The 27,708-nt window shown below is 43.8% G+C and overlaps 1 protein-coding gene across 3 annotated transcripts in view; it reads left to right on the top strand.

The window, feature by feature from the left end:
* Positions 1–27,708, top strand: part of SMAD4 (SMAD family member 4) — a 50,574-nt gene that overhangs the window by 2,778 nt on the left and 20,088 nt on the right. The window contains exon 1 of one of the 3 annotated variants that reach the window (XM_061614602.1): positions 2,875–2,918. The exons of 1 other annotated variant lie outside the window; for it this stretch is intronic. The gene's annotated coding sequence lies outside the window, so the exon portion shown is untranslated. Of the gene's footprint in view, positions 1–2,874; positions 2,919–12,572; positions 12,657–27,708 lie in introns of those variants that run through there. One more of the 3 variants, XM_061614612.1, reaches the window with a different exon arrangement.

A 27,708-nucleotide genomic window follows, 5' to 3' on the forward strand; every position in this document is an offset into this window, starting at 1 on the left:
TAAAAGGCTTGTTGAAAGAGGAAGGTCTTCAATAGGTGCCAAAAAGATAACAGATAAGCCTGTCTAATATTTTTGTTATGTGCCTTCAAGTCAATCATGACTTATGGCAACCCTATGAATCTGTGACCACCAGTAGCATCTGTCATGAACCACCCTGTTCAGATCTTGTAAGTTCAGGTCTGTGGCTTCCTTTATGGAATTGTTTGGCCTTCCTCTTTTTCTACTGCCTTCTGTTTTTCCCAGCATTACTGTCTTTTCTAGCGAATCATGTCTTATCATTATGTGTCCAAAGAATGATAACCTCAGTTTCATCATTTTAGCTTCTAGTGATAATTTTGGTTTAATTTGTCCTTTACCCAATTATTTGTCCTTTTTGCAGTCCATGGTATGCGCAAAGCTCTCCTCCAACACCACATTTCAAATGAGTTGATTTTTCTCTTATTATTATTATTATTATTTATTTATTTATTAGACTTTTATACCGCCCGACTAGCAATAGCTCTCTGGGTGGTGAACACAGAGAATACAATAAAATACACAATATAATACAATAAGAACATATAAAATAAGAACAATCTAAAATCAGTACAACAAATATGAAAATCAGGTTAACTTAAATTAAAATGCTTTGGAAAAGAGGAAGGTTTTAACCTGGTGCCGAAAGGATAACAATGTCGGCGCCAGGCGCACCTCCTCGGGAAGACTGTTCCACAGTTCGGGGGCCACCACTGAGAAGGCCCTAGATCTTGTCACCACCCTCCGGAACCCGGAGGAGGGCCTTCGTAGCAGAACGTAGTGTATGGGCCGGTTCGTATCGGGAGAGGCGTTCCAACAGGTATCGTGGTCCCGTGCCGTATAAGGCTTTATAGGTTAATACCAATACTTTGAATCTGGCCCGGAAGCATATTGGTACCTTACCTGCTTTTTTCACTGTCCAACTGTCACATCCATCCATAGAGATCGGGAATACCATGTCCTTACAGTAGCCTCTTGTGCAGAGTATAGGTTGTGCATCAGGACAATCAGATGTTGTGGCACCCCCATTTCTTTTAAAGCATTTCATAGTTTTTCATGATCTACACAATCAAAGGCTTTGCTGTAATCTATAAAGCATAGGGTGATTTCCTTCTGAAATTACTTGCTCTGTTCCATTATCCAACGTATGTTTGCGATGTGATCTCTGGTACCTCTTCCCTTTCTAAATCCAGCTTGGACATCTGGCATTTCTTGCTCCATATATGGTAAGAGCCTTTGTTGTAGAATCTTGAGCATTACTTTACTTGCATGGGATATTAAGGCAATAGTTCGATAATTACTGCATTCCCTGGGGTCTCCTTTCTTTGGAATTGGGATGTATATGGAACGTTTCCAGTCTGTGGGCCATTGTTTAGTTTTCCATATTTGTTGACAATTTTTTGTCAAAATTTGGACAGATTCAGTCTCAGTAGCTTGTAGCAACTTTATTGGTATGCCATCTGTTCCTGGTGACTTATTTCTTCCAAGTATTTTAAGAGCTGCTTTCACTTCACATTCTAAAATTTCTGGTTCTAATATTTCTGGGTCTAATATTTAAGGGTAGCGAATTCCACAGGGTAGGTGCCGCCACACTAAAGGTCCATTTCCTATGTTGTGCAGAACGGACCTCCTGTTAAGATGGTATCTGCAGGAGGCCCTTGCCTGCAGAGTGCAGGTTCTTCACATTGTTATTAAAATGCAAAGCATGACGTACTTGTCTGTTGAACAAGTATTGTAGAAATAAATGTCTAGGTTCCAAATCTAGTTTTAGCCTTGGGGTATTGTTAGCTATTGCATTTCAGCCTCAGTTTGTGAAATGAAGGGTGGGTTATCTATTGACTTTAGTCTTAATAGCTCAGAGTTGTGTACAAAATGCACTGTGTTTAAACTAATCTTGCCTCATTGGGTGGTTGAAAGGTACATAAAGGTAGCTGAACAATACACAGTAAAAGTTCTCTATTGTAAATGCCAGCAAAGTAATAGCTATTCAACAAGTATTTTCCTCGCATATTGGGTAGCGATGCAGTTGCTGAAAATACTTCTACTCACCTAGCTTCTATTCCTGGAGTAGAACACCATGTTGTCCTATGCATACTCACTCATTCTACTTTATATTCACTATTGCTAACGTGGATTGAAATCCTAAAGCCACTTACATTAATGTGTTGATGGAGTGGGGGAAATCTATATGTAAAATAAGATGATACTGTGAAGCCAGCTTCAGGCAAGCAGGCATTCAAACACACTGACTACTGTTGAAAGGACTGACAGTGTGTTGGTGGTGTTCAGTGAATGATAGAGCTGGATGGATATTTCGAATAGATTCTCTATGACAGGGTTGGCTAACCTGTGGCCATTCAGATGTTATACCATAATTCCTGCCCATTGGCCATGCTGGTTAGGGCTGATGAGAGTTGGCATTCAGCAACATCTGGAGGGCCAGATACAACATTCCTGCTCTGTGGAACAGTTTACTATAGATAGCTTTTCTTTCAACAATTAATGGCCTAAAGATTCTTTTTGCTGACTGCAGAGAGACTGAACAGTTGCGTGTAGGTATCATTGATTGGGAGTACATAATACACCAGCCTGATAGGAGTGGGCTAGTCAAGCTATTTGAATGAAAGAATGATTTTCCTTGCATGCCAGAACTACTGAATAGGAGGATCCCATTTCCTAGATACAGTTGAGTATGGGAATCTTGTAGGCATTTTACTTTTTGACTCTGATTAGATTCTCTTGCTAGCTGCACTTAAAATAAATTATCCTTACAGTCCATTAAGTTAATTCTGTATACTTTTAGCTACCCTGACAGTCTTGGTGTTTTCTTTCAGATAATAAGCTGATCTTCCATTCAGTTGTGAAGGTTCTTTTCCTGGCTTTTTTCATGGACACAAACATTAGTGAGTGTTTCCAGTAAATTATAACAACATTGTATCCAGACAATTTCCCCCCCCTTTCTATCCTGCTGTTACATTTTTTTCTTTGTATTGTTAAGATATGATCTTCTGGTTAGTAACAGTGTCTATGATTCATTTCATAGAGTATCATAGAACAGTAGAGTTGCAAGGGCCTATAAAGCCATCATGTCCAACCCCCTGCTCAGTGCAGCAATCCAACTTAAAGCACACCTGAAAGAACTGACAGGTAGCTGTCCAGCTGCCTCTTGAATGCCTCCAGTGTTGGAGAGCCCACCATCCACCTAGGTAATTGGTTCCATTGTCGTACTGCTCCTAACAGTTAGGAAGTTTTTCCCGATGTTCAGTCAAAATCTGGTTTCCTGTAACTTGAGCCCGTTATTCTGTGTCCTGCACTCTGGGATGAATGAGAAGAGATCCTGACACTCCTCTGTCACAGTACTTGAAGATTGCTATTATATTGCCCCAAAGTTTTCTCTTCTCAAGGCTTAAACATGACCAGTTCTTTCAGTCTCTCCTCATAGGGCTTTGTTTCCAGTCCCCTGATGATCCTTGTTGCCCTCCTCTTAACCTGTTCCAGTTTGTCTGTGTTCTTCTTAAAATGCGGTGTCCAGAACTGGATGCAGTACTAAAGATGAGGCCTAACCAGTGCCAAATAGAGGGACCAAGAACATCCTGTGATTTGGAAACTATTCTGTTAATGCAGCCTAAAATACCATTTGCCTTTTTTGCAGCCATATCACATGGTTGACTCCAGGGTTGATAAAAATGATTAAAAAAAAAATTAGATTTTTAAAATGTAAATCAGATTTTTTAAACTTAAAATTGATTTTTTAATTTAAATCAGATTTCAATTTTTTCTTAAACAATTAGTAAAAAAAGCCTATGTCAAAGATATCATCATGAATACTAATTATACAACTTCTAATTATATCCTATGAATTTGTTAACAGCAATTTATGGAGATGGGAGATAACCTGGGCTGCATTCACATTGTACATTTATTCTACTATTATTCCACTTTAAACAGTCATGGCTTCCCCAAAAGAATCCTACGAAGTGTAGTTTGTGAAGGGTGCTGAGAGTTGTTAGGAGACTCTTATTCTTCTCAGAGAGCAACAATTCCCAGAGTTCTCTGGGAAAGAGGGTCTGATAGTTAAATCACTCTGAGAATTGTAGCTCTGTGATCAGAATAGGAGTCTCCTAACAACTCCCAGAACCCTTCACTTCCTAGGATTCTTTAGGGGAAGCCATGACTGCATAAAGTGGAACGATAGTGGAATAAATGTACAGTGTGAATGTGACCCTGATCAGTCCTATTCTGCAGATGGTGTATATGAAGTGCTCTTGCTTGGCCTTGCCTCTCTCCAAGTGCAAAGATAGAGAAGGCCAATGAATAGAGAATTTGGGAAGATGGAATAGATTTGAATAAGGAGAAGACCACTGAAGTGGGAATCCAGCTCTTTACAGCAGTAGCCTCTTGTGCAGATGTAGAGAGATTTTTTTGTTCCTTTGGACTAATTCATTCTAAATTGCGAAATAAGTTGGGAACTGAAAAAGCAGGAAAGCTTTATTTCTTTTCCAGACAATGAACAAGGATGACAAAAGTGAAAAAGAAGACTGAGTTAGCTGTATCACCCAATATTTTGTTTCTCATGTTGACTTGGTTGAAATTGCCTAAATTTTATTTTTTAAGGAACTTCACATTTGTCTAAAAACTGAAATCGTTAACCATTCAAAAACCCATGTGCATAAGTTGTTAATGTTGTTTAAGAAGAAAAATAACCAGAAGAATAAACAATCTTATTAGTACAATTTAAAAGCCTGTTTGGTGGTGGTGATTCTGGCACATCATGACAAAAATATCATAATTAATTGAACAGTTGGAGCTGGTTCATCTCCTGAATCACTTCACGGATTCATTCTGCTTAAGTACTGAAATGACCAAATTATCATCCTATTTTTTGATGAAAATTAATCTGAAAACAATTTAGAATAATTGCCTAGTATGTACCTCCCTTCTAATGAAATCTGCCTCTCTCAATATGTATTAAGGTTCTATTAAACAACAATGTACTTCTACTAAAAATGATGATCAAATAGAATCTTCCTCACTAGTGATTCAAACTGTGATTTAAAATCATTAAAATCGAGTCCTTCAGAGAAGCAATTTAAATCATGATTTCAATCATTTTTATTTAAATCACATTAAACCTGTTTAAATCAATTTGATTTAAATCAAATCAACCCTGGTTAGCTCATATTCATGTTGTGATAAACAATTCCAGGATCTTCCTTGCATGTAGTATTGTTGAGCAATGCATCCCCCATCTTATAACTATGTATTTGGTTTCATTTTCCCTGGATGCCAGTCCATCACTAGTAGTCTGCCATCTGGAGTTCAAGGACAGGAAATGCACTGAAGCGTACAACTTGAGGAAGTAGTTAGGCATCGCTGGCTTGCAGGCCCCAGTTCATTTGCTGTCCTGGTCCAAGGCAGATGTTGTAGTTCTACTTCCTACGTGAGTTACTAACCACCCTTTTCTTTCTTTCTTACCTTTATCTTTCCCTCTTGTTTGCCTTTTCCCCTTTTTCTTCATTGACTCCTGGTGGCCGCGTTGGGAAATTTTTGCTTTTGTCTTTTCCCTCCCCCCCATCTTCTAGCAGGGGGAGCACGTGTAGAGTTCCATCCTGACTCTCCCCCCTCCTTTTTTCTTCCTAACTGGCCTTAGGCAGCCCTACTCGCCTTCAGCTGGAGTCACTTTCCCACTTTCCCGCTCTCCCTTTCCCAACCAGGGAAGAGTAGAAGAGCCGCGTCCTCCTTCTACAGGGCTTTTTTTTACTTTTGGTGCGAACGGGCGCCATTTTTCTTTTGTTCTTTAAGGGTTGTTTTCCCCCCTGTTTACCTTTGTTTATCTTTGGCATGAATAGGCGCTATATGCCATTTCAGCCTCTTAACAGCTGCCGGGGGCCATGTGTTCTTCCACAGCAGGTGGGCTGCGGCTGCTGCAGGCAGCTGCGGAACCGTCCCCCCACTTTTGAGGCTTCTGCCGCTAGTCTCCCCACCATCTCCCCTTGTTTTCCAGGGCTGGAGCAGCGCTACTGGGGCCGCAGCACTGCCGCAATTGTGACTCGGTGATCAGCTGTTCAGCGGGGGGGGCCACCTTTGCGGCTACAGCTGTCCTTTTTCCACCAGCCTCCCTTGTTTTCCAGGCTGGAGCAGCGCTACCAGGGCTGGAGCACCACTGCAGTTGTGGTTCGGAGATCAGCTGTTTGGCGGTCCCCCCCCCCCGCACCTTTGCGGCTACCACTGCTGGTGTCCTCAGCAGCCCTCTCTCGAGTACTGGGGCACAACAACGACTTGATCAGCTGTGCTGCAATCCCCTCCTACGTTGCTGCCTAAGCAGGCCCAGTGGGGGCAATTGCGTCCTTTTTTCTCTTTTTACCTGTTGGGTCCGGCAGCTGGTCCTTTTCAGGTTTTTTCTTTCACTATATATCTGGGCAGAGCCAGGGTCACAGTGCCCCCTCCTGGTTCACCTAAATAATAACAAAATATAAAATGTAAATGAACTGCCTTCGGGTCGTTTCTGACTTATGGCGACCCTATGTATGGGGTTTTCATGAGGCTGAGAGGAGGTGGCTGGCCCGGGATCACCCAGTGGGCTTCGTGGCTGTGTGGGGATTTGAGCCCTGGTCTCCCAGGTCGTGGTCCAGCACCTTGGCCACTGTACTACATTGGCTCTCTGTGCTTTAGAAAACCAAGGAAAAAAAGAAAAGGAAATAAATAATAATAAACAATAATAATAATATCTATTAGTGCAGTTCTCGTTACCTGTTTCTATCATCTTGGACACTATCCTCCCTCCTTCTGGCCCCTCTCTGTTTTTCCATTTGGACTGGGTGTACAGTAAATGAGTCCCCATAGAGGACTGTTAGACGGCTGCAATTCAGAATTCATGCTCCCACCCCATACCAATCGCGGTACTGGGCAGAGCAAGCCTCAATAGAGGATGGCCACCAGGCTTAACCTGGTTTTATACACTCTCCCCCCATGCCAATCGCAGCAGCCGGCAGAGCAGAGTTGCCTTGTTAGAGGGCAACCGCTAGCCAGCCCAACGCTTTCCTCCCTAGCTAATCATGGCAGCGAGCAGAGTGGAGTCGTCGCAGAGAACAGTGGGCCAGACGACATCCCGGGTCTACATGTTCTCCTCCTTAGCCAAACGCGGCAGCGGGCAGAGCAGCTCCTCATAGTCACCCTACATGGCATCTAAGCAGGACGGCTGAGAACAACCCTGCTTGTGCAGGCCTCTCAGTCTGATGCGAACCACACTCTTCCCCCTGCCGGACAGGGCGCCCTGCAGCCCCCACCATCTATCAGGACGTGGTCAGACCTGCCCAAGCCCAGGAAGCCCAGGTAGGTATGCCAGTAGGGGCTTCCCAGTCAGGCCACCAACAGGGCTAAATGTAGGGGGCATGAGGAGCAGGCACAGGGACTTGCACCAGAGATGGCACAACACCTCAAGGGCCCGGGTCCACCAAGGCAGACAATACAGCCATTTCAGAGCCCTCAGAAGGTGAGTCCAGCGGGGTTTTCATATCAGACAGCTCGATCAACACGATCATCGAGTCACTCAACCTCAAGCCATGTGCCTTCATTGGAGCCTTCAGAACACCTGATAGAGAAGCTCAAGGAGGTTCTTTGTAGCTCTCTAGCTGGCAGCACCAGCTCCACTCAAGCAACAGCAGCCGGCCGCCCTTACGACACTGGTGCCACTAGAGGGCGGAAAGCCCAACGCAAGTCTAATCATACGATGGATCTCCCACACTCCTCAGACGAGGAAGGGGACTTGTCTCCTAGCCCCTTTTTGACACGTTGAGAGGCAGACCTCGAGGGGAGCATCTCCAGGAGTACTACCCCTTGTCGGATCAGGAGTTTTTTGGAGGTAGAATGGAGCACAGTCTTGGAGGAGGAGAGACCGGAGCCTTTTTTTCAGTCCGGACTATTTCCCCCTCTTGAAAAGAGTTCGGGTCGCCTTAGGAGCGGGGAACCCAGGGGCTGAACCCAGCTGAGGCAGAGCAGGAACAACCACTACCCTGTCTGACCTTACCTATGCCAGGGCCAATGCCCTGGTGGAATGGAACAGCCCTTTACAATCCCGTACTAGGAGGGCAGTGGCCAACAGGCTCTTCTCCCTGGAGCCTGACCTTATGGAGCTCTGTCAGTGGACAGTTCAGGAGCGTTGGCTGGATTACGCCCTGAGAAGGTCTCACAAGACTAATGCTATCTCCTTCAGGGTCTCCAACACCCCCTCAGTTTTTGCGAGGGCCGCCTTGGTCTGGTTGGATGAGCTATTGGACAATCCCCACCAGGACCCAGAACGCACTGGAAAGTCACCATTAAAGCTCCATAGGGCAGCATCCTTTATTGCAGATGCCACCCTGGGTGCTTCTCAATTCATAGCCAGATCCACGGCTGCTGACATCGTGGCACACCACACAATCTGGCCAAAGCACTGGGATGCGGGCAACACAGCAAAGACCAGCCTCGCTACCTGACCATTCGCCGGAGGGAAACCTGTTGGCGATGAGACTCTGAAGAAGGTGCTCGTAGACCCCAAGGATAAAAGAAAGCTTTATCTGATGACCACAAGATGGGAGGACTGACATGGTCAGAGAAGATACGTTCCCGACAACTCCCACCAGTCTTTTCAGTCGGCAAGACAAGTGGCAGGAGGAAGGGACTACAGACCCTCCTCCCGCTGCTCATAGACTAAGCCCGCTACCAGGCCAAAACACAGCCCAATCGGGGGCAGGCTATCAAGGTGGATGCCTGGGTCCTTGACACAGTCACCGGGGGCTTTTCAATAAAAAATTCCCATCCCCATGCCACATATTCATCCTATCCAAGGACCTGTCAGGAAGACTCATTGTCAGCTACAGTGCAGCGCCTGATGGACATCCAGGCCATAGAGGAGATCGAGCAATCACAGCATGGCTCAGGCATCTATGCAGTCTTGTTTACTGTTTTCAAAATGAGATCTCTCCTGGAGGACAATTCTAGACCTCAAACACCTAAACAGGTCCGTGAAGCACCACAGGTTCAAGATGGAATCCCTGGCCTCCATCAGGGAAGTGTTATGGGGGCAACTACCTGGCCTCCATAGATCAGAAGGAAGCCTATATCCACATTCCAATCCTTCCCCACCCCCCGGGAGGTTCCTAAGGTTCTCCTTCGGACAACACCACTTCCAGTACAGTGCCCTACCTTTCGGCCTGTCTTCAGCTCCGAGGGTATTCATAAAGATCATGGCAGCTGTGGTGGCACACCTCCACCTACAAGGGATTCACATCTATCCCTAGCCCCCTCCCAACAGCTGGGGGCCCTGACAGACACAGAGCGTGGCCTCATACATCTCTCTCCACAGAGAGTACAGGCTTTCAGGGAGACAGCATTCACCCTCTACCGAAACAAGGCAGCGGACATCATGAGGCTCGCCAGGGCTCTAGGTCTCTTCATCTCCACTGTACAGACAGCTCGTTGGACTTGTCACCACACACAACTCCTGCAGTGGGCCCTGCTTCCCCATCAGGCAGACATTGTGAGGTCCTGGCACAAATGTATGCCCATGCCCAAGGAGCTCTGGCAGTCTTTCCGATGGTGGACAAGGCGGACAACTTCCTAGAAGGTACCCCCTTCAGGGATCCACCCAGAACCATAACTACCACGGACACCAGCCTGCTGGGATGGGGAGCTCACTGCAACACAAGCTGCACCCAGGGCACTTGGTCAGAGGAGGAAGCAAGTCACCACATCAGCTGGCTAGAACTTCAAGCAGCCCGTCTCGCCCTCCTTCACTTCATCCAGCGTTTTCATCTCAGCCATGTCTTGATTTTCACTGACAACTCAACAACGGGGGCACACATCATCCGGCAGGGGGGAACATGCTCAAGGAGCCTAGAGGCAGAGACCACCCTTCTCATGCAGTGGGCAGAACGCAACATCTCATTCCTGGCAGCAGAGCACCTCAGCGGGGAGTCCAATAACACAGCAGACTGGTTCAGTCCTTCCATGGGAATGGAACTTACACCTGCAGATATTTACCAAGATACAGCAGAGATACACCCTGCTGGAGATAGATCTCTCCGCAACAGAACACAACCACCAGCTGCCTTGATTCTTCGTAAGGCACTGGTCACTGGGAGCAGAGGCAGTAGATGCCCTCTGACAATGTTGGCTGAAGGGTTTTTCTTTATGCCTTCCCACCTATGCCTCTCTTAGGTCGCACCTTCCGGAAGGTGAGGGAGAAAAGGGCCCACCTGGTGCTGATCACCCCTGGTGGCCATGGAGACCATGGTTCTCAGAGCTCCTCAATCTCTCAGTGGCAGAACCATGGAGACTACCCCTCAGGCCAGATCTCCTGTCCCAGGGACCACCTTGACATCCAGACCCAGAATGGCTGAGTCTGACGGCGTGGCTCTTGAGCAGAGAACGCTGAAACGATCAAGCCTTACTTCGGGAGTCATTGACATCATTATTTCTGCACATAGACCTTCCATGACAGGGATTTACCAGGCTGCCTGGAAGGCATTCACCAGATGGTGTCAATCCAGGGGAATATGCCCCTCCAGAGCCAATGCCCTGCAAGTCCTTGATTTCCTACACAGGGGCCTCCAATTAGGTCTGAAGGTCGCTACGCTAAGGAGACAGACATCAGCCATCTCGACGTTTCTCCCGACCACGTCCGGTCAGCCAGTTGGCAGCTGCCTGCTGGTCCGGCATTTCTCCAAAGGGGCGGGGGCCTCACAACCTCCCGTCATCTGCCGTTTCCCATCATGGGACCTACATAAAGTCCTATACGCCCTACAGAGATCACCCTTCGAGCCACTTGATACCATCCCACTTCAGTCCCTCACCTACAAGGTCCTGTTCCTCACTGTCATCACATCATCCAGGTGCATCTCGGAGCTGGGTACCCTGCCCATTGCATGTCAACTCTGCATCCTCCATGAGGTCTCTGTAATCCTGAGGACAGACCCCCCCTTCATCCCCAAGGTCAATATGACCTTCCACAAGGAGCAGGAACTGGTCTTGCCATCCTTTTGCCCCAGACCAGTACACCCGAGGGAAAAAGAGCTGCACTGCCTATTCGTCACTAGAGCACTCAGGATGTACATAAATAGAACAAGAGACCTGGGAACCACGGAGGTGATGTTTATATCCGTACACTCCAGGTCTCTGGGCAATAAAGGCCTCAACACCAACTTTAGCGCACTGGCTAAGGACCTGCATCCGGATGGCCTATGCAGCTAGTGGCCTTATGCCACCACAGGGCATATCAGCTCATTCCACTAGAGCAACCTCCACCATGGTGGCCTTCGCTACCAGTGCCTCCCTGAGAGGTATCTGTAGAGCAGCAAATTGGCCATATCCCTTGACTTTCATTAAACCCTATAAGATAGACCGCTCCGCCTTGGTCAAGGCCTCCTTCGGCAGAAGGGTACTGCAACAAGCGGTTTTCCATGGATTGGTTGGCTTGCCCTGACTCACCCATTTGGGACAGCTTTGGTATGTCCCATGTGAAGGACTGGCATCCAGGGAAAATGAACTGTTGGTTCTCACCTGAAACATGATTTTACTGGCTGCCAGTCGATCACGGCCCACCTGGTTCAGCTTATCGAGGCATAGCCACTAATTCGTTTTAAGGTTAAAGATCCACATTAGGAAGGGAAGGAGGATCTGCCAGAGTGGAAGACTGAAAGTTTTTGTATGTATATAATAGATACAGGAATACCCCGCATTAACGTACGCAATGGGTCCAGAGCGAGTACGTAAATTGTAAATGTACTTACAGTGAAGCACTACCTTTTCTTTTTATCTGCCATTAAATTGCAAAGCCAAACGTGTTTGAACGGGGAAACGGCAGCAGCCGGAGCCCTCCTAAGGAGGAGGGAAAGAAAGTAAAAAAAATCCCACCGCTGCCTGGAAAGAAACGAAGCTGGTGGCAAAAGATGAGAAGGCTCCCAGCCCAGGCTCGTCTCGGGGGAACAGCAGCCGCCGGAGCCCTCAACAGGGCTGAGGAGGGGAGAGGTAAAAAATCCCCCAACAAACGCCCCGGACAAAACAAAACCGTGAGAGAGGGGAGGGGACGAGGAAAAGGGAATAATGGGTTCAGTCCTACACACTCAATCACTCATAAAACTTAGCTATAATGCTACACTAGTAAAATTAAAACAGTTAAGTGTCCCTTCTTGCGAAGCGAGCGTACGTAAACGGGAATGGTGCTACTGTAAATATGTCTGTACTCGCATGTCCGTAAATTGAAGGTCCATATAGCAGGGTATTCCTGTACCTAGGTCGAAGTTTGCACTGTAGGACTAAGTTTAGCACTGTAATTTCCTGTTGTGTTTCCCCACAACCATTCTCGCTTATCAGTCGTGATTACAAGTAGAGTCAAGTTACGTTAGGATGTCGCTGGCTGCAATACTGTCCTTTCCGTGGCCTGTGGTGGGCCGCTGTTGTTGTTTTCCCCTCTCCTGCAGGTCTGCCTGCGGGTTCTTCCAGTAACACATCTTGGTGGATGACTTCTGAAAATGAACTGGGGCCTGCAAGCCAGCGACACCTAATCATTTCCTCAAGCTGTAAGCTTCAGTGCATTTCCTGTCCTTCAGATGGCAGACTACTACCCACGTGATGGACTGGCATCCAGTAAAATCACCTTTCAGGTGAGAACCAATAGTTCATTTTCCATAACCTTTTTTTAATGTTACTTGAGTACTGTGTTACTATTTGGCACTGGTTAGGCCGCATGTGCGTACTGCATCCAGTTCTGGACACAGCACTTTAAGAAGCATGCACACAAACTGGAAAGCGTTCAGAGGAGGGCAACAAGGATGGTCAGGGAACAGGAAACAAAGACTGAAAAAACTGGCCATGTTTAGCCTTGAGAAGAGAAGACTGAGGGGAAATACGATAGCACTGTTCAAGTACTTGAAAGGTTGCCGCACAGAGAAGGGCCAGGATCCCTTCTCGATCATCCCAAAGTGCAGGACACAGAATAATGGGCTTAAGTTACAGGAAGCGAGATTTCGACTGAACATTGGGAAAATTCCTGTTTGAGCAGTATGACAATGGAACTAATTACCTAGGGACAGTGGTGGGCTCTCCAATGCTAGAGGCATTCAAGAGGCAGCTGGACAGCCACCTGTTGGGTATGCTTTAATTTGGATTCCTGCATTGAGCAGGGAGTTGCCCTTATAGGCCCTTTCCAACTCTATGATTTTATGAGTTTCAGAGACACATCTGACATTACCATCTCAATTTATTTTAAGAAATTTACTTTTCTCCTATTGTGAGCAGTTGGCACACTGCAAGCTATCTTCACTGTTCTTCAGCTCAACCATCCCACCTTCTCGCTCCCGTTATATGGGGTTTCTCCCATTCTTAAATGGTGTCCTATTGCTAGTCAGAATTAGGTGCTTCCTTCCATTATCAACAGAGCTTATGGGGTGTTTTTTTTGCTTCTGACAGAATATCCATTCATATGTCTTATGCTGTTGCTGTCCTCAATTCTCATCATTTAAACTGCTGCGTTGAAATCACAGAATCGTAGAATAGTAGAGTTGGAAGGAGCCTATAAGGTCATCAAGTCCAACCCCAAGTCCAATGCAGGAATCCAAATCAAAACATTCCTGACAGATGGCTGTCCAACTGTCTCTTGAATTCCTCCAGTGTCTGAGACCCCACTGCCTCTCTAGGTAATTGGTTCCATTGTCGTATGGCTCTAACAGGAAGTTTTTCCTGATGTCTAGTCAAAATCTGGCTTCCTGTAACTTGAGCCCATTATTCCGTGTCCTGCACTCTGATCAAGAAGATATCCTGCCCCTCCTGTGTGTGACAATCTTTCATGTACTTGAAGAGTGCTATCATATCTCCCCTCAGTCTTCTCTTCTCCAGGCTAAACATGCCCAGTTCTTCAGTCTCTCCTCATAGGGCTTGGTTTCCAGTCCCCTGATCATCCTTGTTGCCCTCCTCTGAACCTGTTCCAGTTTGTCTGCATCCTTCTTAAAATGCGGAGACCAGAACTGGACTCAGTATTCAAGATGTGGCCTAACCAGTGCTGAATAGAGAGGAACTAATACTTCACGCGATTTGGAAACTATACTTCTGTTAATGCAATTGCCTTTTTTTGCAGCCACATCACACTGTTGGCTCATATTCAGCTTGTGATCCTTCTCACATGTCATATTGCTGAGTCAAGTATTCTCCATCTTATAACTGTGCATTTGGTTTCTTTTTCCTAAATGTAGAACTTTGCATTTATCCCTGTTGAATTTCATTCTGTTGTTTTCAGCCCAATGCTCCAGCCTATTATCAAGGTCCCTTTGAATTTTGTTTCTGTCTTCCATGGTACTAGCTGTGCCCCCCCCCATTTTGTATCATCTGCAAATTTGATAAGCATTCTCTTTACCTCCTCATCCAAATTGTTAATAAAAATGTTGAAGAGCACTGGGCCCAGAACCGAGCCCTGTGGTACCCCACTTGTTACGTTCACCCAGTTTGAGAAGAAACCATTGATAAGCACTCTTTGAGTATGATTTTGGAGCCAGCTGTGGATCCACCTGATAGTTGTTCCATCCAGCCCTCATTTAGCTAGCTTGCTAATCAGAATATCATGGGGCACTTTGTCAAAAGCTTTGCTGAAGTCGAGATATATTATGTCCACAGCATTCCCACAGTCTACAAGGGAGGTTATCCAATCAAAAAATGAGATAAGATTAGTTTGGCAGGATTTGTTCACATAAATCCATGTTGGCTCCTAGTAATTACTGCATTGCTTTCAAGGTGCTTACAGATTGACTGCTTTATAATCTACTCCAGAGTTTTTCCAGGGATTGATGTTAGGCTGACTGGTCTGTAGTTCCCCGGTTCCTCCTTTGTGCCCTTTTTGAAGATAGGGACAACAGTAGCTCTCCTCCGGTCATCCGGTACTTCACCAGTCCCCCACAATTTCGTAAAGATAATAGACAGTGGTTCTGAGAGTTCTTCATCCAGTTCCTTCAATGCTCTAGGATGCAGTTTATTGGGCCCTGCCGATTTGAACTCGTTCAGAGTGATTAGGTATTCCTTGACCGTTTGTCTATCAATCTCAAGTTTCAATCCTGTCCCTTCTACTTCATGTTTCCTAGGAGGGTCATAGACCCTTTTTTGGGAGAAGACTGAGCCAAAGTAGGAATTGAGGACTTCTGCCTTTTCTTTGTTATCCGTTATCATTTTACCATCCTCACTGAGTAGCTGTGTCACCATTTCCTTTCTCTGTCTTTTACTGTGGACGTACCTGAAGAAAGCTTTTTTGTTGCTTTTAGCATCCCTCGCTAACCTCAGCTCATTCTCAGCTTTAGCCTTCCTGACACCATTCCTGCACTTCCGTGATTCCTGCCTGTACTCTTCCTTTGTGGCCTGGCCTTCTTTCAACTTCCTGTATGTGTCCTTTTTTGTTTTCAGGTCATCTCTAAGCTTTTTGTGAAGCCACATTGGCTTCTTCGGCTGTTTCTCCCCTTTGTTCCTTGTTGGAATTGTTTGCCATTATGTTTTTAGAATTTCCTTTTTTAGAAACTTCCAACCATCTTGGACTCCTTTTCTCATTAGGGTTGCTTGCCATGGAACCTTACTTAAAATTCTTCTGAGTTTATTAAAATCAGCTTTCCTGAAGTCCAGGTTGCGCGTATGGCTACTCTCAGCTTTTGTTTATGTTAAAAACAAGAATTCAAGTATGGTGTGATCACTTTCCCACAGAGTTCCTGTAACTGCCACTTCATCCACCAATTCATCTCTGTTGGTTAGAATCAAGTCCAGGATAGCTGATCCTCTGGTTGCTTCCTCCACTTTCTGTAGGAGAAAGTTATCTCCAAGACAAGTCAGACATTTCTTGGCGGGGCCGTGTTTGGCAGAGTTTGTCTCCCAACAGTACTACTACATCATACCACCTTGAAACACTGGCAATTTGCTTTTCAAAAGTTACATTTCTTCATAGCTTCATTTGGCAGTATCATTTGTTCCCACATGGATGAGGAGAAAGGGATACCTGTTGGTGGGCTTGATGAGTGATGGCAACCCTTCCATCACATCTCTAATCCATCCTCCTGGTAGATAGCGTACCTGGCGAGTCCACAGATCATCTTGGTATACTTGGGTTTCAATCCCACGTAGTAGGGAGTCTCCCACTACTAGTACTCCTCTCGTTGTGGGGCATGGTTTCATTGCCCCTGCTTGATTGAGCTTCAGCCTCTTGCTCATTGTTGCACAGGATCTCCTGTAATTCTTCCACCACAGGCTGTCCTCCAGTTTCATCCTCAAGTGGTTGAAAGTGGTTCCATAGCTCCACTGGTGAAGGGTGTCTTCTATCTCTTCTGCTTCTAACTGTCACCCTTTCCCACTGAGTTTCCTCCACTTCATTACTCCTCTCCAAAGCAGCCTCCTCTTCTGCTGCCACAAGCTGTTGCTTTTCCACCTCCACTTCTCTTTGCTGCTGTTGTTCCAGTGTTCTGTCTAAGAACTGTTCATCTTCTTTTACAGTCCTCAGTGTGGCCACCGACCGTTCCAGGCCTCTCACTTTTTCTTCCAACAGTGCCACAAGCTTGCACTTGTTGCACGTGTACGCCATGTTGTTTTCAGGCAAGAAAACAAACATGGCACACACCTTGCAGGTCACAACCACTGGAGTATCCTTCCTGTTCATAATCTGTTCTACCTTTTGTTTCTGACTACTTACTTTGGAGTGGCCTGTGCTTTGTCCTGTCCTACTTCAGGGTAAACTTGAGAGTCCCACTGGTATGTGGTGGGCTGTGGACAAACTGAGACAGCTCCCTCTGCTCTGCTCTGTTCAGTTTGGAGTCAGGAAACAGAATTTCTCCTTTATCTTTAGTTTTTCTGTTTGTGTGTATTTCCTATTTGTTATCCTTTTGTTTTGATGCTAAGCCATGCTTGCACACACAGTAATTTGATTATGCTTGTTATTATGAAACCCAGGGCTTTTAAACTATGGCTAGGCACAGATTACTCTTTATTTGATATTTCCTTTTCTGTCTAGTTCTTACATGGCTTTGCCCTTGACAGTCAATATTTTGAATTTCCATTATTCCATTAGGAAATCAAAACGTATGTACAGGAGTACAAACAAAACAGAATCATTTAGGCTGATTAGATTCCTGCTGTTTGCCTGAAGCTGACCTTGGTTCCCATTTAATTATCAGTTTACTTTAAATTCTGTAAAATGCAACTGCATATGAATTCATTTTGGGGGACTATTGTGCCTTCGAACATTAATATTTGTGTCATAGTAATGATTCTATTGTGAGCAGTTGGCACACTTCAAGTTTCTGAACACTCCGAAGGTAACCCCAACCTCACCCAGTATATCATAAATCCCAGCCTCATCCCAGGCCTTCCTTGATCATCCAAAGAGACTCTGCTTACCTGATTTTAGAGGAAAGGTGGCTGGTTACAAGGAACAGAAACTTATCTGCAGCTTCCACCTTATCGTGGAAGCTGGTGAGGGCCTCTTGCAGATGCCATCTTATCAAGAGGTCTGTTCCGCACAACATACAAATCAGACCTTTAGTGTAGTGGCACCTACCCTTTGGAATTCCCTGCCCTTAAATATTAGACAGGCACCATCTGTCTAGAAATGAGTTATCTTTTCAGTGCCTACTGAAGATTCTTTCAACAAGCCTTTTTAGAGACCTTATCCCAGTTTGCATCTGTTTTGGAATTGCTTTTTAATATGCTTTTACACTTTTTTAAAAACTATGTTTTTTAACATTTAAAAATGTTTTGTTGTAATATATTTTAAAGTCTGTTTTTATTATGTTTTAGAGTGGTTCTAGTGCTTCTGTTTGCCACCCTGGGCTCCTACTGGAGGAAGGGTAGGATTACCGTATATTCCAGCGTATAAGACGACTTTTTAACCCTGGAAAATCTTCTCCAAAGTCGGGGGTCGTCTTATACGCCGGGTGTCGTCTTATTAGGGTTGCCATATTGCCCGGATTCTAAGCATGCCACCCGGCGCCCGGCTAGCCCCTTAGGTGGCCCGGATTCTCAGCTTTCATTTAAAAAAAAAATTAAGTTTCTAGGTGGTGCGGTTCTCGAGATATATATAAAAATGTCAGGCACCCCCCCCCCGGTTAAATCTTTTTTTAAACTACTGTATAGCACTTCGTAGCTTTAACCCCGCCCGTTCAGGATTTCAGCCAATCAGTGAAGTGTTTGTTTGGTGGCAGTGTCTTCTAAACCTCATTGCGAGGCCAGAAAATGGTGGTTTCCCCTCCTGTTTATCTGAAAATCTCATAAATTGGGTAGGTATATACATTTCAGTTTTTCCCCCTGTTGTGTGTAGGAGTCAGATCCTGGGCAGTGTTTTGAAAACCTTCCCAATAGTTGCTTTTGGGGGTAAAAACAGTGCTAATCCCATATGTCCAGAGTAAATCTTACTGAATTCAGTAGGAATTACTTTTGAGTAGACATGATTATGAATGTGCTGAAGATCAATGGGACTTTGGAGTGAATGTAAAAAAGAATTGTGTTTGTGTTCTCTTTCTGTCCCCCCCCCCCCAGTCCTATTTTAAAGCAAGTAGGCAGGGCTTACTTAGGTATTGCAGTTTTTATTCTGTAGGAAACTAATACTGATTTTTAAAAAACTAATACTGATTTTTCTGCAATGACCAATTGGTTTGACAATAAACTATTATATGGGCTGTATGTATTTATACATCTGCAGTGTGTGCGTGTGTGTATGGAGTCTTTCCAACACCCCTGTGAGGTAGGGTTGGAAACCAAGGCAGCTCACAACAAGAAATAAAGCCATTTAAAATCCAATAACCATAAAAACAAGTATAAACAGTCGCAAAACAGTGTAAAGTGGCATGATTCGGAATTTTGCGTTGTGTGAATGAAGTTGCTTATCACTTGAGGTTGCATTTCTGTCCCTGTTTGAGTAAGCCCCATTGAATACGCTGGGACTTGCTTCTGAATAAATAAATTTAGGATTGCACTATAAATATCTTTACAGTTTGTGTAAATAATAAATATATTTGATAGTTATGCTTATATAAATATTTCTTCATTTATCATATTTTTGGTTTTTGGTTAGGAATCCTGACTGGTTGTGAGATGCTTAGTTTTTTGCCTTATAGGAATCTTGTTGTGGTTGGTATGGTATTACATTTAGGAAAGTGTTACTGCCTTCTGTATTTTTTTTTCCTATTTGCATTTCACTTATCTTTAACCTCACTCCGTTACAGCCATAGAAGCAACAGCAGCATATGCAAGATAATTAACTCCCATTAGTGATAAGAACAAGAATTTATAATTATTATTTCAATTAAAACAAGAGGCTTATCAATACTTTGAAGAGGACCAGATATTTATTTTCTTTCTGAGCCCAGGACTGGGTCTTTCATGATGCCCGGTGTGTGTGTGTGTGTGGGGGGAGCAGGAGAGTAGTCGATAAGACAGACATCCTGGCATTGATAATCGAATTAGCAAGGTATGTGTGGGGTTGTTGTACACTTCCAGGCTCAGTTTCATTTTGAGTATGGAGGTGGAACCTGTGTAGATGTGGTTATCAAAGGGAGAAGAAATTTTGAGTTAAGCAAAGCTCTGCTTTTATAAAACCTAAGAAACATACAGTACTTTGAATGTCTGAGTGCCTGCACCAGTGGAATGCTGAACTTGTAAAACTTGCTGCAACAGTATTTAGAACTGAGCATGTGGTGTGAAAGACTCCTTTTCCTAACATTTTGGCTTGTTTTTCTCTGATTGTGTATTTTTATTGTTTTTACTATATTGGTAAGCTGTGCTGAGCTCTGTTTTTAACAGCAAAAGGGCAGGATATAAATTCTCTTAATCAATCAATAAATACTCCATAGTGTTGGAAACTAGAGTCTAGGCATTTAATGTTGCTTTTAAAAAAAAGATTTCTCACATCTTTCCCCAGGTTTTGGTGGTAATTCCTAGGCACAAAAACAAAACAACTGGACAATCCAAATATTAATATTTATAAGTTTATAAGTGACAGTTTTCCTGCTAAGTACCTGCATGTCATAAGCAGGGGTAGTCTTATACGGCGAGTATATCCCAAACTCTATATTTTAACTGGAAAAGTTGGGGGTCGTCTTATACGCCCAGTCGTCTTATACGCCGGAATATAAAATAATCAATCGTCATGGAAAAGTGCTAACTAGGTAGCTACTTTTTGAGTTTTCATATGATAGCTGTGGCTCCTTTGGCAAGCTTTTCTTATTGCCTGTTGCTTTTAGATAATTATGATGGTTTTATTGTGATGACTTCATAAACTGTGTAAACTGTTTTGAGAGCCTAGTGCTGTAGCTTCTTAATTTTTTAAATAAAACAATCACAGATTTTTTAAAAAAGATACAGGCCACATACTCTTGGAACGAATAACAGGATCAGATGGATTGGGGTGCTCAGTTGATGGGTGCAGGATTTGGCACAAAGGGATATATGCATGAGCACACATGCTACATACTTTTAGGATTCTTTTTCTACAATCCCATGAAACATTTTTTGAAAAACAAAACTTTTTACTACTTAAAAGTAACAAATTTTAATTTTGTAAAAAAGACAAAGATCTTTTCAGGTAGAAAGAGACAATGAGAGGCACACTTAAGTCAGTTTCCGGTAGAATAGCTGTAACTGAAACCATCTTAATCAGCCTTCCTGTACCTGGTGCCCTCCAGAGGTTTTGGACCACAAAACCCAGCCAGCACTAATTGCAGTTGCAGTCCAAACTGGAGAGCAGCAGGTTGGGGAAGGCTGATTAAGAGTGTTGTTCTTCTCAAAACCCTTCTCACTCATTGTTGGATGTGATTATTAAAAGTTTTGCTATGAAATTCGGTAGGACCTTGCTATAACATGGGCGTTGGGAAACAAAGGACACTTTTGCGTTATAATGAAAGCTACATTCTGTAAACAGTGTATTATTTGGGGACATGGTCATACCCATGCTATGTGTGAATCCATGGTTCAATGAGCCCCATTGTAGCGAGATTCTACTGTATAACAAAGAAGTTCTGAAAGTAAATCCTTGTTTTCTTAAGCTTTTTTTTTTCTAGATATTTTCAGGTTAATTCAGTCATGCAACTAAATCCACTGAAGTTATTTGCCCCCAGCTTTTTTTACCAGTCCAGAAGTAAGCTCCACTGAACCTGAGATTATTATTTTCATTTCTGTTCTTCCCTTCCTCCCAAAGGAGGCCAGGGTGGTAAACAACAAAACAGCAAAATCAATACAAACATTTAAAAAACATTTAAAATTGATCTATTAGTTACATGGGCATTTCAACTAATTGAAATAAAAGAACTTCCATATTTCCAGTTTACAAAGACTTTCCTGTGTAAGTTCTCTGGAGACAGTTGACCTGTCAAATGCATATTTACAAGCATGGATTAGTTGTACATTTGTATAGAATATGATTTAGCTTTTTAAATGACTTTGTTCTCCCAGTTCTGTGTGTTCTATTATCTTCTGGTCTTTTTTTAAAAAAAATGTGTTATCACAAAATTGTGCTTTTTAAAAAATTCTTGTTAGCTGCCTTGAAACATTTGTAAATAGGTATGATGTAAATTCTACAATAAAGAAATACACTTGGTTATGGTTATTTACCAGGGCTTACAGCTGTTAACTTGTAACTCCCAGTTGATTTTTTTCACTTTGGAATAAATGAGTCCAAACAAAGAATATTTTCTATTTTGCAAAAGGAGTGACAGTTTAATCTGAGAAGGTAGGTTATAACTCTAGTAGCCTCTTGTTGATTCAAGTGCTTGAATGGCTTCCATTAGTCCAGTGATGCGATTATCTTAAATACATTATTGCCATGCACAGTTGCTGAATGATTCACCCCTAGCCCTGAAATTTATTATGGTTGGTGTCAGTGGTAGTGATTATTGAATTTGTGCCATGTTTTCAGCAGTAAAGTATCTAAGCTTTGTACTAGATTATTGGCCTAGAAATGAGTTGAGGTTAGAGTTTAGATCCATTAGATTATTTAATACAAGTTTCATTCTGTCATTTGATATGAGTGTACTACCTTATCGTTCAGTAGTAGCAATTTCTTTGATATAGTGTTGAACATTTTAGCCTTGACGTCTGTTAATTTATCAAGAAAATTTTCCCAAAAAAAGAAGTGGGCAGTTCTTAGAATATTGTTCAGAACAGTCTGTTGCTTTTTAGTATCATCTATGTATAAAATGTTACACACATACATGGGTGCATCTGTGCTTGTATTCCTTCTCTGAGCCATTTTGCCTGCCTGGACAGAAGAAATGCTATGTGCAACATTGGAAAGAGGAGGAGATAATGATCTGGTTCTAGGCTTTATGAACACCATTGGGCAGCAACAGGGAATCTGTGGCCTAGTCTATATGGTGTTGTACTCCAATTCCCCTCAGCCCATCAGCATAGGTAGTGTTCATGAATATAGAAGTCCAGTGACATCTGGAGGGCCATAGGTTCCCCATCTGGAACCAGGGTCAGACTGTGGCTAAGAAGGGAAGAAAAGGAGCAGGTGAGGAATCTGTGCCACTCCAGATGTTGCTGGAATACAGCTCCACATCCCTGGTTGTCCATGCTGAGCAGTGCTGATGGGAGTTAGCAGTCCAACAATATTTGGAGGCCCCAGTTTAGACAACCCTTATATAGGGAGAAGAGAGATGTGAAGGCATTGGATGCCTTAGGCAAGGAGGAAAATGAAGCAACCAACAGGAGAAGGGTGTTGAAGGAAAAAAATGCAGGGCAAGGGGATCTGTGAACATAGAAGGCAGGTTTACACGTGTGTTGCCTTATCTCCCTACCTCCAAGGCTATATAGCTCACAGATGAATGCAATGACAGCCTGAGGCCTCTAGTTATTCTCCATTAATGGAGTATAATTGTGGGATAGGAGCCAGGGTTTGTTGAGCAGGTGCCACAGCAATCTGGTCTGAAACAACTTGCATCTGGTGGCCATATATATCATGAAAGCACTTCACATTTCTATGTTTTCACTTGTGCTAAATGTGTGTTAATAGTTTTGTATCTATCCTCATGAGAATGTGGGACATGAGAAATTGGATATGGTGGTATAAGATCGTTGAGGGTCTGTAGGCATGATGGATCCTGTCCATCTTTGATGAATAGTGGGGGGAGGGAGCTAGATGAACCCCTCCCAGCTGTCCCCACATGACTCCCCAGGCTACTGCACATTGGGAGTTATATATCTAGGTTGCTTGTAGGGATATGTGCATTTGCTCACACACACTTCAACAATGAATTCATCATGGTAGAAAAATAGGTTGTTGGAATGCCTACATGTAGATGAAGGTTTTACAGCAGTGGTTCCCAACCTTTATGAGTATGGGATCCTTTGTAAGCTCAAAATTTTTTGTGATCCCCCATGCTAATTGTAATTTTAGTCTCTGTTAATTGAAAAAAATGGTCCATGGCAAAATCACATCTTCAAATATCCCTTTCCATAAAAAGCTTCCTGCAGACAGGGAGGTGTTGCTTCCTTTTTTTAATGCAAAGATCCAGTCAAATTGGTATCCCCCCCCCGCCCCCCGTCTGAAGATGTACAGTTCTGTCTCCCAACACCAGTGGGTTTCAGTGTTGGACAAAGATCCAGGTTAAAATCCCCACCCAGCCATGAAGCCCACTGGATGACCTTGGACCCGACACAGTCTCTCAGCCTGACCTATCTCACAGGATTGGTGAAAGGATAAAATGGAAAGGGGGAGAAAACCATGTGCACCATCTTGAGCAACTTGGAGGAAAGGTGGGATATAAATGCAATAATTAGATACATTTCAGCTGCAATATGTGGGCCTGAGCCTCAGCCAACCTGCTGAGCTTTTAAAAAATCATCAAGAAGCAGCAGTGTGGTAGTGGTGGGGATGCTAGATTGTGAAGACGAAACGGTGGATAGATTGAGGAGAGGATTAGTGTTTTTAGGCTTTGGGATGATCGTCAGAACTGATGACTTGGTTAGCGTGCACTTGGGGAATGAGTGTGGAGCAGAAAACAGATCAACACACACACACAAACACACCTGCCCCTCCTGCAAGCATCTGTAGGCGTACATGCATGTGGGCACGTGGGAGGGGGAATGTCCTTAACTGTTGGAGCATCTTGGAGAGAGAGATTGGGGTGTGTGGAGTGTAGGTGGAAGAAAGGGGGGACAATGGCACACACACTTAGCCTCAGAGATGGGGGGGGCAAGCAAGTTCTCAGCTTCATCTCTTTGGTTCTGTGTGGGCCGAAGGCGAGATATGGACAGCCTCACAAGAATAACTTTTTTAAAGGAGGTGGCAGTGAAGCAGGAGCCAAGAAAGGCAGACAGGCCAACTGCCACAAAGGAGGGGGGAAAGCAGCCTTTCCTTGCACCCTTGCTTCTTTTTGCTTCACGAAAAGCTTTCTCTCATTCTCAATAAGGGTGTCAGCAGCAGCGGCTGTGCGAGGAGACTTGAGTCGGCAACAGTAATCCCCTTTTCGTTCCTGGTAGCTCCACCCTCAGCCTCCTTCAGTGTCTGCTGCGTGTTTTATAGGCAGATGCCTGCCCTCAGCACTCCTGAAAGACACTCTGGCACTTCAACAAATGTCCTCCCCTCTCTTTTGTAGCAAGGGGGAGATGTAGTCTGCAGCAACAGTGAGGAGCGGACAGCATCCAGGGAGTGAATACTTAAAAAAAAAATCATTTCTTTACTGTTCGCAGCCCCCTCTGGATTACTTCACGGCCCCCAGGTTGGGAACCACTGTTTTATAGTATATGCATGTTGTAGTTAAACTATCTGGAATCCCCACTAGCAGAGGGCATTGTGTTTGTACTAGCTTTTATCTACCAAGACTGGGAAGTGAGCTAAAACACTAAAGGGCAGAGTTCTCAGGTGTTGATGAACTCTAACTCCCGTAATCCCTAGACAGTTTAGCCAGTGGTTAAGAATGATGGGAGTTGTAGTTCAGCAACATCTGGGGACCCAAAGTTCAAGAAGGCTGGTAAAGGGGATTTCAGCCTTATAGGTATGCCCCCTCAGAACTGTGTTCCCCTCTTCAACTCACCAATCACTCTGGCAGCAAAGTAGCGTTATCCTTGCAATGACTGAGAGAATTGTAACTGAGAGGAAAATGGGTTAAGCTGGGGAATTTCAGTAGTCTTCCCCAACCTGGTGCCCTCCAGATGTTGGACTGCAACTCCCATTATCCCTGACTGTTGGCAATGAAAACGGAGGCTGTTGATGGCTGTTGGGACTCTAGGTTGAGCAAGGCTGAACTAATGCAAGGAATATTCAACTTTTGACACATCAGATAATCCTGTTATTTTCACAGATACTGTTTTATTTGGCCTAAACACCAGTAAAGAAGAGATGTTAAAGTAAACTGCAATGACTGCAATCACATTAAAAGCATAATCTTTATAATGCAGCTTACAGACATTGTCTCTTAATTGTTCAAGTACCCCTTTGGGACACAAATATCCTGAGGAATGAAAAGAGGCAGCACGTTGCCATCTGCTTTGAAATTCCTATGCCTCTGTTAAAAAGACATAATCCCATACGAAATCAGTGCATTGGCAAGCTCAAATTGGCATTTTGTGAGGACCAGCTTTAAACCATACATGCATAAAATGTGTTCTGTTGATACATTTGTGATTTAATAGAATGCTTGTGTGCTGCTAATGTTTTCTTGGAACTAATTTTGTAACTTTCTGGCTACTCTGAATGTTAAATGACAGTTGTACAATAGGCCTTAATTGTTCACTGGGTATATTGGATTAGATCCAGACTTATTGCTTAGAGCAGACCCATTGAAATCAGTGGGATGTTTGTTACAACTAACTTAATTCTTATTGATTTCAATGGGTCTACCCTAAGCATGACTAAGTCAGGATCCATCCATTGTACAGGCTGTGCAGGGCTCACCACAGCAGATTTACTGCAAGCTTTAGCTCCTTTCACTCAGTTACCAGAGAGTGGAGTTGCACATGGACTTCTGCAGGGGGGAAGCCTATGCAGTAGTTCAGTATATGCATAGACTTCCCTGGGAGCTGGGATCTTTAATGAAGCATATGTGTCTAGGTTTCCTCCTTGCAGATGCCCATGCCTAATATGTGAATGTTGGGGAACATAGGGGAGCCTGCATATCCTTGGGGTCAGAGCCAGACGCATGGCCCTGCTTCCTGGTAATTGTGTGAATGTGCATGAAAGGGCCTATTTTTTATCCTGTTGCAAAAAGAAGTTAGTGTGCCCAGGAAACTGAGGGTCAAGCTAGGCATGATCAGGTGTGTGTATATATGTGTGTGTGTGCTGCTTTGGGGTGTTTCACATTTGATCAGCACAGCAGTGTATGTGAGGTGCTTGGCACTTTCCCTTTGGGCTGTTTATCAAGTCAAAATTGGCCTCCCCAGCTGCTTTCTTCTCTGTATCTTTCCCCCTTTATAAAGAAAGGCAAAAATAGGTCATGAGAAAAACTTTAAACACTCCCTCTTACCTAATTCTTTGCTAGACAAATCTGGACATTCCCCCTCCCTATCCTAATATGGCAGGGGTTAAATATTAAAAAGCCCAACACCATTTGGAAGATATTTAATGTGTTCCTTGCTTCATGTTTAGTGTGTCCCTTACAGTGGAACTAGATGGTGGCTCTGGAAAATGACAGGCTCTTCCTTGCCCCTAGTCCATCATTTCTAGCGTTGCCTTGTACCCTGGTGTCATCACATTTGAGTGTTTCTCTGCTGCTACTGCTTCACAGCATCGACTGCTGTTGGCAAAACACTCAGCACAATGATAATAGGACAACATAAGTTCCGCTCAGGGTCAAGGAGGGACTGTACATGAACTTGTCATTTTGCGTGGCAGCCTTGTGCTTTGTAAGGTTATGTTTCACCCTTAGTGAAATGTGAAGACCTATGCTGATGTTGTGATTCCTACAGTTCTGTTTAATATCTTTGCATGAAATAGAACTCTGTGGGATTTCAGCTTCAAAAGTTTTTTTTGTCCAGTGTTTAAAATACTAGACTACCTGAAATAAAGGCCACATTTTAATAATTTAACCCTAGTATTTCCATGTTTTCCTTGATGCCCAATTCCCTCTCCCTCCACCAATTACCCACCTTCTCCAGTTGTGGGTTTTTGGTATTAGCTTGGAGAAAGCTTGGTTAGCTGCTCTTTCTTTGAAATCCTGCAATTTTAGATCTTAAGTAACTCCTTCCCTTCAAGTTTCATGCTTGGCATGCAGATAGTTATATAACTGGAGAGGAATAGTTGTGTCTGTACACAGGAAGGCATTTACAACCAGTAGCCATGCTTTGAACTTGTGGGTGGCTTCATTGCATATTTTGAGGTCCTTTGCATTAGCAAGGACAGCTATACTGTTCAGTTATTCCTTTAATAGAAGTTGAAGTTAATGTAAACAGCCCAAAAGCAATTTTCACTGATGCTAATTTTAAATTTGAGACAAATTCATATGTGATTTGGCTTCTGTCAGTGCATGTATGCTATTATAGTAGACATCCTATCAAAAGTGATACAGATAAAGGGTTAAACCAGATTAATCTGCTCAGCTACTCTGTGGAGGTGGGAAGCAGAATAAAAAACTGACAAATATGAATACTTTGGGGAAGGCTGGTACATAGCTGCTATGTTTACATCCTGTGGAATAATTGTCTAGAAAAATAACTGTAAAGCACTAAATATTTCAAATGGAAAAAACAGGGTAAAATAATGTTAATACT

The sequence above is a fragment of the Rhineura floridana genome, chromosome 1 (genome assembly GCF_030035675.1).
Source record: "Rhineura floridana isolate rRhiFlo1 chromosome 1, rRhiFlo1.hap2, whole genome shotgun sequence".
Classification (NCBI taxonomy): domain Eukaryota; kingdom Metazoa; phylum Chordata; class Lepidosauria; order Squamata; family Rhineuridae; genus Rhineura; species Rhineura floridana.